This window comes from Lutra lutra, chromosome 3, assembly GCF_902655055.1.
Source record: "Lutra lutra chromosome 3, mLutLut1.2, whole genome shotgun sequence".
NCBI lineage: Eukaryota > Metazoa > Chordata > Mammalia > Carnivora > Mustelidae > Lutra > Lutra lutra.
The window spans coordinates 32,421,104-32,437,063 of NC_062280.1; the positions used below are offsets into that span (position 1 = coordinate 32,421,104).

General features: G+C 44.9%; 1 protein-coding gene across 1 annotated transcript in view; it reads left to right on the forward strand.

The window, feature by feature from the left end:
* SGPP2 (sphingosine-1-phosphate phosphatase 2) overlaps positions 1 to 15,960 on the forward strand; it is a 109,021-nt gene that overhangs the window by 50,908 nt on the left and 42,153 nt on the right. The gene's annotated exons all lie outside the window — the stretch shown is intronic.

Genomic DNA, 15,960 nt, shown 5'->3' on the forward strand with positions numbered 1-15,960 from the left:
GGCCAGATCACATTTAAAAAAACAAAACCAAACCCATGTCCTCTCTTTTGCAGACCGAATGCTAACGTGGCTTTACTAATTTTGTCTCTTTGCGGTGAATCCCGTCAGTGTTAGTGCAGTTGACATCCATATCCAATCCATCGCCGAATAATTGTTAGGCTGCCCACTGTTTGTGCTCAACAGGATCGAAGGAACACTTTAAAGGAAAATGCTTAATTGCTTGGCGAATATAAAAGGAATCTGAACAGATTTCTTTTTGCCAGGCCCTTCTGTTCCTAGTCTTTTCAGTCATATTCACACTGGAGAGCTGAAGTTTGAAATGATGCATTTCACGTGGCTCACATGCTGATTACTGAACACTAGCTGGCCGATATCTGTGGTACAAAGACCTGAAATTTACACTTACACTGTGCCCATGATCTAGACAGTGTAACGGCTGTGGAGTCTAGAGTAATATTTTATAAAGCTGACCCATCAGTTGGTTAAGAGGCAAACTTTGTGATAACCTGTCACAGTGGGCAGAATGGAGCCCTGTCTCTGGACGTGGGCAGGCTGCCATCTGGCTGTCCCACAGGGGAGTAAGGAAGAAATGGGGAACGGCCCCCCCAGTCCCTGTAATTCATTCCCCTTGTCCAGGATCAATTTTAGTGCCCAGAGATGACTTTAAATGTGATTAGCTCCTAATCCTCTGTTTAAACCACTACCACCGTTCTCTTCAAAAGATTGCCCTGCTCGTTAAATTGGTTCTTGCCTGAGATTAATGAGTCTTGAAAAGTATTCAACACTGGCCAGATTGTAACCCACGCTAACTTGCATTGAATGAAGCAGAATTAGGCGACAGAGATGCAGCCCAGTTTCTCTGAAGTAGCATCTCTTAATTTAGTTTTAGTTAAATATTAAGTAAATGGCTCTAGGGGGTTTCTTATGCAAACTCTATTGGTTTGGTTTTGAAACACAGTAAGGAAATAGTTTGGTTTTAGTCTGGGTTTAAAAAAAAGAAAAGCTTAAAACTGGTGGAACAGATAGTTTGGATCTCTCTTTGGATTGCGGATCGTTCACATTACTGGAAAAATGATCCGCCCCTTCTCTTTTATGATCATACAATGCCTGGAAAATGTACCCACATCCTTCCCTACTCCTCCTGCCACCCCGCCCTCCAATACTGTCCCTGCTCCCTTCCCCTTAAAATTGCAGTACTGGATTCGGTTTGGTTCTGTTTTGATTTAGCAGAATTGTAATCCTCCCAGATAGTGGCCCCCTTTCCAAGTATCCCTTCTAAATGCGCCACTTAATTTATCTTGTGGGTATGTGATGGCTTTAGAGCTTAGTTAGGTATGAAGTTGTTTGTTAGAAACTCCAGGGGCCTGGAGGCAGGATGCCTTTATGGAGCTGCTGCTTTTTTTTTTTTTTTTTCCTTTTAAATTAACATATAATGTATGATTTGTTTCAGGGGCACAGGTCTGTGATTCATCAGTCTTACACAATTGATGGCACTCACCATAGCACATACCCTCCCCAGTGTCCATCACCCAGCCACCCCATCCCTCCCCCACAACCCCCCAGCAACCCTCAGTTTGTTTCCTGAGATTGAGTCTCTTACGGTTTGTCTCCTTTTCTAGTTTCATCTTGTTTCATTTTTCCCTCCCTTCCCCTATGATCGTCTGTCTTGTTTCTCAAATTCCTCATATTAGTGAGATCATATAATTGTCTTTCTCTGATTGACTTATTTCGCTTAGCGTAACACCTTCTAGTTCCATCCACATTGTTGCGAATGGCAAGCTTTATGGAGCTTCTAAAATAATGCAAAACACTAAATATATCATAGAGTTTGGTGTGCAGTTAGTCCTTATCGGCTCCCTTTGGTTTCCTGGTAGCATTTCAAGTCTTATATAAAAAACAAACCAAAAAAACCAAATAGTATTCGCCAAGTCCTGTCCAGAGCAGAAAGTGAAAAACAGACAGGCAGGGAGGAGCAAAAGGCATTTGGGACTCACCGAATTCACTGGAGTGGCCCCAGGAAGGGGGTTGGGGGCTGCTGCCCCCTTCTGCCTGTGGGACAGTCCCTGCAGGGCTTTACAAAGTACCCTCCTAGATGGGACTTTTGTCCCAGGTTCCCTCCCTGTCACCTAATCCACAGGCCATGGGTGGTGGGGGGCAGTCTTTCAGATAAAATTTTCAAATTAAATCTTAACAAAACTCATTTTTTTTCCTACCAATCAATTCCATTTGCAAAGCTGTATTCTTGAAACAGGTCTGCTTATAGACCCTCCTCTCCACGCCAGACCTTTTATATCTATGAACCCCACTTTGCAGATGAGAAAACCAAAACCCAGAGGGTTAAGTGACTTACCCAAAGTGATAGAACCAGTGAGTAACACAGGGAGGGCTCACCCCTGGTTCTAGCTCCAGACTCCAGGTCCTTCTCCTCTTGCTTGAAATGTGGCTGCACTTGGCTCAATCACCACCCCACCCACCAAAATGCAATTCTTCGGGAAACGCGCTGGGCCTGTGACGTTGGAACGTCTCCTTTAGAAGTGCCCTGTGGGGTACGACAGCCCTGTCACAGATTTCCCAGACATTCACCCCTCACTTCTCTGTGCAGGAGTCCCTGTGAGTAACCCGCTGGTCAGACCATGTCCCCAGATCTGCTCCACTTTTCCAGAAGGCCTGGAGCCCAGGAGGGTGGAGAAGGGCTTTGGTAGCTTTGTTTCAGGGCTGGAAGCCTGAGGTCTGTGGCCTGCTGACCCCGTGGGCTTGTCATACCTGGGCCCACGCTCCACGTCCTTGCCCTAGCGTGCAGAGCAGCCAAGTGGAAAAGGAGGAGCGAATGTAAGAGTGGCCCTTTATCCCACGAGGCGAGGCGGTGGTGATTTGACCCTCAGGGGACTATCCTCGCCTGAGGAGACAACCTCCTGGGGAAGGCCAGCCTTTTTCTTGTCACCACCATGCCCTGCGTGCCTTGTGTTTCCCAGGCTTCTGGTCCCTGGGGCACCTTCATCAGCGGTGCATTCCGCGCCTATGGGCCCCTCAGTGTGAGGTCTTACTTTCCTCAGCAGCTCTCCCAGAGCTTTTGAGGGTCAGGAACTTTCACCTTTGCTGGGAAGGGGAAGGAGAGGCCTTCGGTAGTTAAGTGCTCTACCTGTTTATAGCTGGAAGGTCATGCTTTGGTTAGGCCTCCAGAATTTTCTGGAAGCCTGAGACCTACTAGACAAACCCAGTCTTACTAACCTGCTGGCTGTCCTCTCTCTTCCTCTCTGTCCTTTCACCAGCGCTTCCCAGAGGAGGCAGTTGTAGCCTCTTCTCCCCAGGGCAGACAGCGAGGGAGGCCTTCCCTAGTGGGCAGCCCAGCTGCCACCAGCCTCAGTCAGGCCCTTTTGCTCTGGTGGCCTCTGTGGGCACACACAGCAGCCAGGAGGCACTAGGCCTGCTTGGTGGGAGCCGGACCTCGGTCATCTGAAGGTTAATCTGGGAGACTGAGGCTTGCTGGCCTGATGGACTCCAGAGGCCCCAGCCCTGTCTCCGGTCCATCTGCTGGCATCGGAGCCCCACTCCGGCACTGTCCTCGGGGGTCTGGGTGCAGCCCATGTGCTCTTATCTTGTCCCCTGTGAGGTGGAGAGAATATATAATTTTCAAAGAGCCGCAGTATAAGTGCTTATGAATACATGACAGCCTAAAATTCAGAAGTGTAAGTGACGTGCTCCTCCCAGGAGCACAGCCTCCGTGCCAGCTTTCAAGACCATGATGACACAGCATGGTGACAGCCATCATTTGTTCAAGTACCAACTCTGCTAGATGTGGACAGTGGACTTACAGACATTACTGAGCACACTAGAGGCACTGTTGTTATTCTCCTTCTAAAGGCAAAGAAGCAGTGAGGGCAGAGACTGGGTTCGAACCCATGACTCTCTGATCCCATAATCCTGGCCACGAGCCACTGCCATCTGCACTAGCCTTTTCCCTTAAATATGTTTACCGTACCTCCACTTTTTTATGTATTTAACATGCTCAATTTTATTTTTTTCATTTTATAAGTAGCAAACTCCGTTAATACTAAAAGGTAGAAAATAAGAAAAGTTTCCTAAGTTCTACCTCCTTTATTGATTGGAGGGCAATTCACCCTTTCCTTCTCTTTGCCGCCCCAGCCACACAATGTTTGACCACAGCGTAGGGTTTGCATACTGCTTTGGGATAAATGATGTGCTAGAACATTAAAAAGGGCTCAGCATTCATGCATGAATACAGAAGAAAAAGAGGGAACTGGGGTCGGGATGACTCAGGAATCTTTCAGCTTAAAAGGAATAATTAAATGAGAGGATGGTTTGTTTGCCCTAAGAGGTAGGAGACTTGGATTCTAATCCAAGTGAAAATTGCTCCCTATTTAACACAGCGTGGGTTTCGGCAAGCTGGGAGGGGCTCCTAGCTTGCAGGCTGTCCAAGGTATGCAACCTATGGTAGTCCAAAGTTTACTAGTAGCTCCTCAGATGACCTTTCTGGGCCTGTCTGACCATCTTTGAAATGTGGACTTGAACAAAATAACCACAGGGCCCCTCTTATTTTGAGAATTTTGCAATTATAAAAAATATTGATGTGGATGGTCTTTCCAGATAACAGTCTTTAATCCTATGTTCTGACTTTGACAATGCATCTGGCCCCATAATATTTCCCTGGAGAGACGCCCCCTACACCTTGACTGGGTTAGCTCCTACTGGTTTTTCTGGGGTCGCCCATGAAGAGCTATAGTGGTTCCCTATGAAAAGGGTCCTTAGGGAGATAGGTGGAGCCGCTCCAAGTCTGAGTCACTACGAATCATTTGGCCTTTGGGCCGAGGAGGGACAGAGGGACTCACTGAGGGCTCAAGACTCCTCCTGGTTTGGACACAATGGCAGTGGCAGACATCAAGCACGCAAAACTTGCTCTGAGCTTCCGCGCGTGCGTGCACGCTGTGGCACGTATGAATTCATTGTATTGCATATGCGCAGATTTAACTAGAAAAAGATGTTAGTTTTTGTTCTTTCAAAATTAAATTTCTTCTGGCATTCACAGGCACTGAAATCAGAGGGGAAAAAATGTTTTGTTCAACTTGAAAATGTTTTTCAAACACAGAGCAGTTTGACTCTAGAGGTTGGGAAATAACGTTCTGAAGGTTTTTCCAAAAACTCTTAACTTGGAAATTAACAAGCCGTGAGTAGCCATAAGCAGGCTTCCTTTTAAACTAACACGGCTATACCAATAAAGACTCAGTGAAAGAAATAAAAGAGCTGATTTCTTTTATGAGGCCATAATAGAAGGTGCAGGCAAAGGAAAAAATGAATCTTCATGTAATACTAATGCTACAATCCACCCCGGGTGGGATAGGGGCTGCCCGTGGGAAGTCAGCCCATCCCCACCTGACCACACCCCAAAAGGGCTTCTTAAAGAAGGGGCCTTGAAACAGATCAAGGTTGAGCAATTTCCAGTGTTTAACTACATAATTGGGAAAAACATTTAGCTAGAAAGAGGCGACACGGGGGGGGGGGGGGGGGTAGGGGATGGGAGGGGTGGATTGAAAGTCTCCATTTTTCTCTAGCCAACAAAAATCACAAGGTGACTGTTTCATTGGAATTCACTAAAAAAAAAAAAAGAAAAAAAAAAAACACAAAAAACAGAAACTTGTTCACTTGGGTAAGTAAGCATTCCCAACTCGCTAAATGTTCCTTTGAGGCTTTTGCTTATTGGGGCCTGGATTCAGAAATTCAGAAACCTAAATTTGTACTGTAGAAAGCTTTTCAAATGTGTAAGACTGAATTTTATGCTTAAAAAAAAAAGTCACATTAATCTACAAAGAATGTTTGAATATTTCCCCCGGGGGGGCAATTAAAAGGGTATGATTAACATTGAATGGATTAAATAATTGAAACTGTCAAGAACCTGGGTTTCAGAAAACCAGGTGCTCATCTATATTTAAAAACCTCTCCCTTACCTACAAGGGTGTTGAAGGTGTGCTAATCGGTTACCTAGCTCTCTTATGAACATTTATCTTGGGTAATTTTATACATTCATGAGGAATATAGTTTAAAAGAAAACCTATGGAAGAATATAAAACTACCTAGAGCCTTTTTAGGGGGTCATCTTTAAGATTAAAACAAACACCATTCATGAGATGGATCCCGGTTCAGAAAATAATCTTGAAAAACGGAACAGCAGCTTCTGTTATTGCGATTACCCTACAAAAGCCAAGGTGAATGGACAGGCACCCAAACCAAAACCCCAGGATAAATACTCTGTTGTGGTCCCCTGGCCATTTTTCACCCTTTGCAACCTGAAACTCTGGGAATATGTGCATTTACACACCAGACATTGAGACAAGTGGGAAGACAAGCATGAAGGCATCTCCTAAAACATCTGCCTCTTGGGTTCTTGGAGAGACATCAGGCTTGAGTGTCTACCTTTAGTTTTTTGTTTGGGGATCTTGTGACCATAAACTTAACGCATTAGTCATTGCTACCAACGCTTTGGTCCTCATCTACATCCAGGTGGACCTCTGGGTGAGTAAAAGCAGATTAAAATGTGCTTGTCTCTTAAGATGATGAGATGGAGCCAGAGTATAATTTGATCTCATGCCTGCTGTGTGAAACCACGGGACACAAGCAAACGCTGTAGAAATAGGAACTGTTGCATTTCTTTATCTACAATATGATGTCAGAAGCATGTTGATAGGTTCCACACATGAAATTGAAGTTCCATGAGTCAGTCATTGTTTCTAAAAATAATGTTTAAAAAAAAAAAAGAAGCCTACAAGTCCACAGATGGCATAACACTTCCAAATATGTTCCTTTCCCCCCACCCCAAACATATTTTTATCTCAATCTAACATCATTTTGATAAGAAACTTAATACCTACATTTACATATGATGAAATGAAGGATGTGATATTGATAATCCTGCCCAATCCGGCCACCTTCCCATGTCCTCCTACTGTGTCCAGCCTAAAATAAAGGGTGTTTTGGAGGAAATGAAGAGTCTTTGGAATGGGCCCAGTGGGTTAGCCTGTGGGTGGTAGAGAGAATGTTCATGGATGGGTGAAGGCATCTCTTAGGAAAGTTCAAAGAAAAACAATCATATGAGTCACTATCACATATATGGGATAAAAAGAGCAGGATTTCAAGACCTCTAAACCTTCGGTCAAGACTGGGTCTTTTGGTTTCTTCTAAAGGAAACCTTGCACCTTTTCACCCAGTGACCCAAGTCCTGGTTTCACTTTGCAAGTCAGCTTCTCTGAAAGCTCCTGGCAGTTTTCTTCAGCTTGTTCTTTCTTTTTTTTTTTTTAAAGATTTTATTTTTATTTATTTCACAGAGAGAGATCATAAGCAGGCAGAGAGGCAGGCAGAGAGAGAGATAGAGGAGGAAGCAGGTTCTCTGCCGAGCAGAGAGACCGATGCGGAACTCGATCCCAGGACCCTGAGATCATGACCTGAGCTGAAGGCAGAGGCTTAACCCACTGAGCCACCCAGGTGCCCCTCTTCAGCTTGTTCTTAATCTAAGGTGATGGTTTGAGAGCCTTGAATGGGTTTGCAACCTCAAAGCTGATCTCAAAGTACTTTCATCAAAATCCTTTTTTTTTTTTTTTAAAGATTTTATTTATTTATTTGACAGAGACCACAAGTAGGCAGAGCAAGAGGCAGAGGGAGAGGGAGAAGCAGGCTCCTCATGGAGCAGGGAGCCTGACATGGGGCTCGATCCCAGGACCCTGGGATCATGACCTGAGCTGAAGGCAGAGGCTTAACCCACTGAGCCACCCAGGTGCTCCAAAATCCTTTTTAAACCTACACTTTCTCCTACAAAGCAAAACCCATTTAGGTAAAGTTCTCAATATATTCTTCCCTTTCTTTTATTTTTAAGCCAAGAGTGTATCTGTTGAATTTTACCTGAAACCCTTAAGACAATCCTCCCCTCTTTTGTGTTCCAGGAAATGACTCACTACAAGGACCCACCCTTCCCCAGTTGACTTCAACAACACTCACAGATTTCCCCCTTATTGACCTGTGACAAGGCCAGACTCAACCCTTCAACTCCCATTCTTTGCCTTGTCAATGATTTGAACCCTATCTCCCCTGACCAGTCTGGACAATAAGTGACTTGACCAAACTTGGAACTTCTTTCCCTGCCCACACCCCTGAACTTTGACCCACCTTTGCCCCAAACAGCACATAGCCCCTCCTGAAGGGCCCTCCTGAGAATAAATTTAGCTCAGGGTCCATATGCTCTGATCTACTGTCCTGTCCACCTCTCCATACCCGGGGAACATCTTCATTCCTCCCTAGTAAAGGAAAGCCCTTCTCTGCCTAATCTTTGAATGCTCACAGATCTCCCACTCAAAGAGGTTGCCTGATTGCTATACTCCCCTCCATTTCTTGCAAGAATCCTTTCCAATAAATCTCTCCTTACCTGAATCCAGATTTGGGGCTTTTTTGTTTGTTTGATGGAGGCAATGAAGAAGCTTGGAGAATTCCACCCTAGAATAAATCCCTGTGTGGGGCGGCACTACCGTTTTCTTCCAAATATTATTTTGTGGCAAATTTTAGTTTGTGTTTGTTGCCCTTACGCCACATACAGTGTTTTGTGTTGCAGAAAACTTTCAGGAAGGCATTTGAATTTTTCCTCTAAGGCAACATGTAAATAACAAAATGAGGAAACGGGGCCATCTTGTTTGGGCTGGTATTTAGCCTCACTTGGACTAGTGGTGGAAACCAGATAGAGATCTAAAGATTGCTGCTTGAACAGGAAATAGGTTCCTAGCTTTATTTTTATAGTGTCCAATCACAAGCATTAGCTAGGATTGATTAGATTATAAGAGAGGCAGTTGACCCTTGAACAGCATGGGTTTAAGCTTTGCGGGTCCAGTACTCTCAGATTTTTTCAGTAACTGCAGCCTACCACTATAAAGGTGAATGCCTTTTTCTTACAATTTTCCTAATAACATTTTCTCTAGCTCACTTATTGTAAGGATACCATACATAACACGTAGAACATACCAAAAAATGTGTTATCTAGCTGTTTGGATTATCTGTAAGGCTTGTAGTCAACAACAAGCTATTAGTAATGACATTCGAGGGGTGCCTGGCTGGCTCAGTCAGTAGAGCACGGCACTCTGGAGATCCTCGGGGTTGTGACTTTGAGCCCTACGTGTGGTATCAAGTTTACTTAAAATAAAAAGAAAATGCGTTTTTAAGTTTCACGCTGATTTTCCACATTTCCCCATGTGCCTCTTAGAGCCCCTCTGCTGTTTCAGGGACCAACTGTATATTCAAATGTAACTACAAAAGCATCTTCCACAACCAAACATTGCATTATTTCTGTATGTTTTCCCCCTTTATTTTAGGGCTGGCTTTCGCAGCATTCATGAGAACCATTGAGAATCTGCTCTCTAATACCCCCTTCTCCATGGGGTGCAGACGGTCTATTAACTTGTTTTATTACTGTTTCTAAATGAATAGTTCACAGAGATCATGGATTTTTAAAGAGTGCTGTATCACTTTCAAATAATATGTGGAAAAACTAATTCTATTAGGACATGTAGGTTGTTGATTCAACTTTATCAAATGTATGTTCTACTCGACGTGCTGGTTAATTCAGGGACTTTGATCTCACGAGATGTAGGATCAGATCTGGAGTAATCCTACAATTTTTTGTTCACCTTAGTAGGTGAGCCTATAAATTACATAGTATCAAAGAAGGTGTTACATAGCATTGTACGTAAGATTCTCAGTTCTGTCCTAGAGCACTGGCTACAAGCTACAATCCTAAACTACTTGCCGATATGCTAGACTTGTTGACCTTTATTTTTTCATGAGCTTCTTGGTAGATCCAAAGAGTAGGACTTTTAAATCAAAACATCTGAATGATCTCCCTTCACACAGGGAGCTGTGAAACAGAAAAGCTATAAAATAAACACGAGCCGCCTTAAAACTGTTCATGTCCACTGGGTCCTCACGTCTCAGATTGATCCGCTTCCTGAAGCAGTGAGCAGAGCCATTCTCCAGGAAACCATGAGCAATGCACTTATTCATTTAGTAGAGATTTTTGTTCTATACTGTGTCCTTGTAATTTTATATTTCCCACATTTCTGGAAATATGCCTTCGGTGCAAGCCTACATCATCTTCATTTAGCGCTATTGCATTAACTTTCTAATGAGTCTCCTTCCAGCTATTCAAATGCCGCCCCCACACCCACAGCATGTAGTGTGACCTTTCGTGCAAATCTGACCACACACCACTCTTTAAAACACGTTAACGTCCAAACACCTTAAAACTACATGTAAGGCCTTTTACAAGATTCCTGCCTAAATCTCTACCTTTAGTCCTTCTTCCTATCCGTTCTCTGGAATTGCAGAAATCCTGGTGATGACCCACACTCCCATCTCAGGGTATGCATTTAGGCATGCTCTGCTCTGCTTTATGCTTCCTTCCCAGAACTGCCACTGCCTCTCATGATGTCCCCAGCCCCTGTCTGCTGCAAGACTCAGCACCGGCTTCGTCTTTAGAAAAGCCACTTGGATCTTGTATGTGCATTCCCTCCTAGATGGCTCCTTATTGTCCCTCAAAGCTACCACATAGTAGCCACTCAAATAATTGGGTAAAATAAAGGCTGTTTCTACAAAGATGACTTAAGAGTTGTCCCCTCTTGGGGACAGACCTGCAAAGAAGTAACGAACAGTTCAGTATACTTAAGGTACTCTCAAAATCTACAAAATCCTGGGGTAGCGCCCTGGAGAGCTTTCAAAATGGAATTCCTCCCCACCATCTGGAATGGTTCTCCAGTGTCCCTGCTGGAAAGTCAGGACCCACATTTGGTCGAGGTTCCATCAAGGTGTTTTCAGTATGAGATTAACAATTCTGTTTGTTTCTGAACTCATAAATAGTCCAATCAGAAACCAGACTTCGTTTGCTTTTTAAAAAGAGGGTCAGACTTTCTTACCCTGTCATTGTTGGGCAACAACTCGAATCTTAGTCACTCATTTATTCCTTTAACCAACATCTGACAACACTAGCCTAAGTACTGGGGAATGAACAGCAAACAAGACAGATGCCCTCCTGGGATTACCATGGAGGCAAAATAGAAATAAGGAAATTGATACAGTCGAGATGGTCTGATTATCGTTTGGGCCACAACTAGGGGTAGAGCAGAGACCTACTTGAAAGAAGGTGATCAAGAAAGAGCCCTTTGGGGGCGCCTGGGTGGCTCAGTGGGTTAAAGCTTCTGCCTTCGGCTCAGGTCATGATCCCAGGGTCCTGGGATCGAGCCCCGAATCAGGCTCTCTGCTCAGCAGGGAGCCTGCTTCCCTTCCTCTCTCTCTGGCTGCCTTTCTGCCTACCTGTGATCTCTGTCTGTCAAATAAATAAATAAAATCTAAAAAAAAGAAAAAAGAAAAACCCTTTGTGCTATTTCATTTAACCCAAGGCTTGAAGGATGAGGGGGAGCCAGCCAGGTGGGAGGCTGGGGCAGAGGTTTCCAGGTTGAGACAGGTGGAAAGGGCAAGGATCCCCCACTGACTCAGGCACTATTCCAGACTCCATGTCTTGAGTAAGGCAGGGCATCTGCTCAGTGTGAAGGTGGGACCAAGAAAGTAAAAATACATAGTCTAAATGGAGGCAGGGTAAAATTCTATGAAGAAACATAAAAAGGTGTGGGGAGAGGTAGCCGTGTTAGGGAAGGGGGTCAGGGAAGGTCCTTCCCAGATGGTAGCATCTGGGCACAGGGCTGACTTGACATGTAGTTACTTAGAGCTCACATGCAAATTGTGGCAAATCTGGAATGTTTCACACTTAGCAGCGGTCTTTCTTTATCTCTTTCTTTTTTTTTTTTTAAGATTTTATTTATTTATCTGAGAGAGATCACAAGTAGGCAGAGAGGCAGGCAGAGAGAGAGAGAGGAGGAAGCAGGCTCCCCGCTGAGCAGAGAGCCCGATGTGGGGCTCGATCCCGGGACCCTGGGATCATGACCTGAGCCGAAGGCAGAGGCTTTAACCCACTGAGCCACCCAGGCGCCCCAGCAGTGGTCTTTCTATATCCACAATGTCTATATTCATTTGGAAACCGGGGTTCTCAAGAAGTCTGAACGACCTGGCAAGCAAGACCCGAAGAAGAAGCTAGAAGATGGGAAGATTTTTAAAAGCTCCAAGCCACCTTCCAGTGGGTGTTTTCTGTCTTCGAAGCAAAACTTGGGCTGTGATTCAAATCTCTCAGATGTTTTGTGGAACTTTGCACAAAGGCTTGTGTTGCCCACCACCGCGTGGACTGTGGCCTTCCCGTGGCGGGTGCAAGTGAGGGACAAGGGTTCAGCGAGAAGAACATGGATGCGCCTGCTGGCCCAGAAAGCAGACACTAGCTCTCAAGCCTCTCCCATTACAAAGGGTCACCAGGAGGTTATAGCACTGGTTGCAGTCCCATTTGGGGGTTGCTGACTGTGTGATCCCCAGCCCCCCCTAATAGAGTTAATCACTCACTGGCCAACTGGAAAATCAGTGGAGCCTGTGTCCCTTATGCCCGTCCTCCTCCAAACTCCCCCCACCCCCTTTGCCTCCTGCAGAGAGCAGGCGTCAGGCAGGGGACCCTCTGGGAGTCCTGTCCCTTCCTGCTCATAGATCTGTGCTTCTGGGGAGTCGTCTAGCTCCAGGGGAGGAGGGCCAATTCTTCTCTGCCTGGAGAAGCCTTGTAATGAAGCCTTCCTCCCGGAGAGGCAGAGGAAGCAGCGAAGACAGGACATGAAGGGGAAAAAAACAAAACAACAACAGCAACAACAAAAACAAAACAGTTTTTTGGAGGAAAGACATTCTTGCAGCCGAAATGAAAAGGAAACTTGATTTTCAGAGATGACAGGCTCGAGACGATTTCCACATCTACCACCCCTTATCAGATGCAGAGGCATCTCAGTTTTTAGGGGGTGGGAGTTGTGTTTTGGGGGTTGGTGTTGTTATGTTTACACCAAGCAAGCCCTTCCATAGAGCTCACTAGAACCAGAGGTCTCTTGGCAGAGATCCTGAAGGATCAGGATGCTGGCAGCCGACATGAGAACTTAGAGTGTTACCCTCTCACATCAGGCTGGCTCAGAGTCGGTCTGAACCATTTGGCTGGCAGAAAGATGTCACCTGCAGAGGAATTAACCTAGTGTGTCTGGCTGACTGGTTTCGTGCCTGAGGTATGAAAACCTCCACCTGGATGTCGGGTTCAAGTACTCTCCCCTCTCTAGAAGAGACTGTCCAAGGTTCAGATGTTTCCCAGGAGTGAGGTTAAGTCTTAGACCAGGACCAGATACTTTCATAAGTGGGATGAGAAGCTGCTGTTCCCAGGGCTGGTGATAGTGGGGGAGGGGAGCAGCAGAGTCATGACTGCATGGGTCCTAACATTCATAGTTATTTGAAATAATGATAATTGTTCAAACATGACTATGAGGGGTGCCTGGGTGGCTCAGTGGGTTAAGTATCTGCCATCGGCTCAGGTCATGATCTCAGGGTCCTGGGATCAAGCCCTGCATTGGGCTCTCTGCTCAGCAGGGAGCCTGCTTACCCCCTCTCTCTCTGCCTGTCTCTCTGCCTACTTGTGATCTCTCTCTCTGTGTCAAATAAATAAATAAGAGTATGAAATTGGCTTTGCCTGGTGCTGATAGCTCAGCCAGTGATGTCAGTCTGAGAGTGAAAATAAACGTTGTGTAAAAGAATAAAATAGAAGAGACCATTTGGCTATTCCCCCTGATTCATTGAGTAGATACATAGCCAGGCTGCCCTTGTCCCAAACTGACATCATCCGCGTTTTCCTAAGTGAATTTTCCTCCTTACATCCTATGATTATGGCTTCCATAATTTTGTTAGCTTGCATATTGAATTTTTATTCTTATGCATTTCCTTAGCTCTCCATTTCCTTTCCAGCCTTTTAACTGGTAATTTCATTTGTTCAGGGACTGCAGCACAAGAAGGCACCTCATCAAGAAAGCGTGCCTTCCGCGCGAAGGTGTGGCTGTTCGAGTATGAGGAAATGTAGTTGGCGGTACCGGCCTCTAGAGACTGAGAGCACCCAGACCTGAAGGTCTGGGGACTGTCATCCGCTGTTCTTACCCCAGTTAGCTTGATGTTAAATTCCTTGCTGAGGAAGATTTGGACATATGTGGAGGGAACAAATCTGGGCAAGCAGACAGCCCCTAACGCTTGAACTTCCTCCAAGAAGGGCCATTAGCACACTGTTTTCCTGATTAAAGAGGGTTGTAATCCCTTCGGGTTACCGTAGGAGTTCCCTGAGCCCGAGCCATACTGTATATCTTTCTGCGCAGCGTGGTTCAGTGGTCCTGGGAAAGGCAAGCCACTGAGACGCGGCTGACTGCACTCAGAACTTGAACGGATGAGACTGCAGGCTTGACTCCTTGAAGTCTTTAATCCTTCCAGAAAGAGAGCTTTCTTTTTTATTTTATTTTTATTTTTTTATTTTTAAAAATTTCTCTTGTATGACCACCATTCAGAGCTTTTCTGAGTTGTATAGGAATTCAGGCTGTCAAACCCACTGAGGCAACCTCTAGTTCCAAATGTTCTCAAATCTCAAGACCCTCTCTTTACAGGAAGCCAACTTGAAATGACCCAACTCTGACTAAATGTGTGAGGAAAGCCTGGAAAACTAGGGGTCTAATATCAGACCGTTAGCCTAAAATCAGGCTCAGGGTCTGTCAAAATCAGCATGATGGCCACCCCAACTTCCCCACGCCCAGAGACTCCCTCCTCCACAGATGCTGCCGTAGAACATAGATTTTTTTCTCTTGTCTCCAATTTAAGACTAGACTCCCTCTGAGGCTAGAGATATTTCAAGATCTAGTGAGCCTAAATCCCATTTAAATAGTACCTACACTTTTTCCAATTGATTTCTTTTTTCTTCAGAAAATTCTGACACACATTATAGAAAAGCAAATGCTTTAGTCTACACAGCTGTTTTTGTTTTGTTAAATGTTTGGGGTTGGGTGGAGTTGAAAGGGGACATTTGTTTTTATGACCAGCAATTTTTAAGACAGATGCTTTATGGTGAAGCAGAAGTTACTGGGTGTCCCTAGCCTGGCCTGAGCTTGAAGAAGGAAGACATTCCTTGTGTCACTCTCATAAATTTCCCATTTGCTAGGCCCACTTCTGGAACACAACTGATAGAATTGTGGGAACATTTGTAAAAGATGAACAAAACAGAGAAACTGGCTGAGGTGAGGTAGGAGATTTGCTCAATTAAGTTTTAAAAAATCACCAGGAATTAGGGTAGTACATGAAAATGTCTTGGGAAAACTTTGAGATAAAAAATTCATAATTTGGGGCACCTGAGTGGCTCAGTCGTTAGGCATCTGCCTTCAGCGCGGGTCGTGGTCCCGAAGTCTTGGGATTGAGCTCCGCATCGGGCTTCCTGCTGGGTGGGAGGCCTGCTTCTCCCTCTCCCACTTCCCCTGCTTGTGTTCCCTCTCTCACTGTGTCTCTGTCAAATACATAAATAATACCTTAAAAAAAAAGAATTTCAAAAATTCATAATTTAAATTTAACCTACTGGTCTCCCCTTCTCATTATATCTCTGGAGAAAAATAAGAGAGTGACTTCCCAGGGTCCTTTGAAGACAGAAAACAGTGCTTTCCTGACTTTTTACTAGAGCATATCCCGTATTTGTTTTATCATATGCGCCATATGTAGGCTGCTGTTAGCAATGTTGATTTGTAACCTCTAAATGGCTCCCAAGCTGATGGATATACAAGCAAGTAGGGATTTAGGGAAAGGCAGCAGCAGCTTATTATTAATGCACTGTGCTGAAAAGCTCTGGCTTGCTGTTGATAAACACAAAAGCTCTGGGGGGAGATGATAGCTCATTCTGGAAGCTAATATTAGAAATGGTAACAGTACTGAGGCCAAGCCAGTGAGCTTCCCATTCAGCTTGGCGATGACATTGCACACAGCCTTGGCAGGACTAGGGATTCA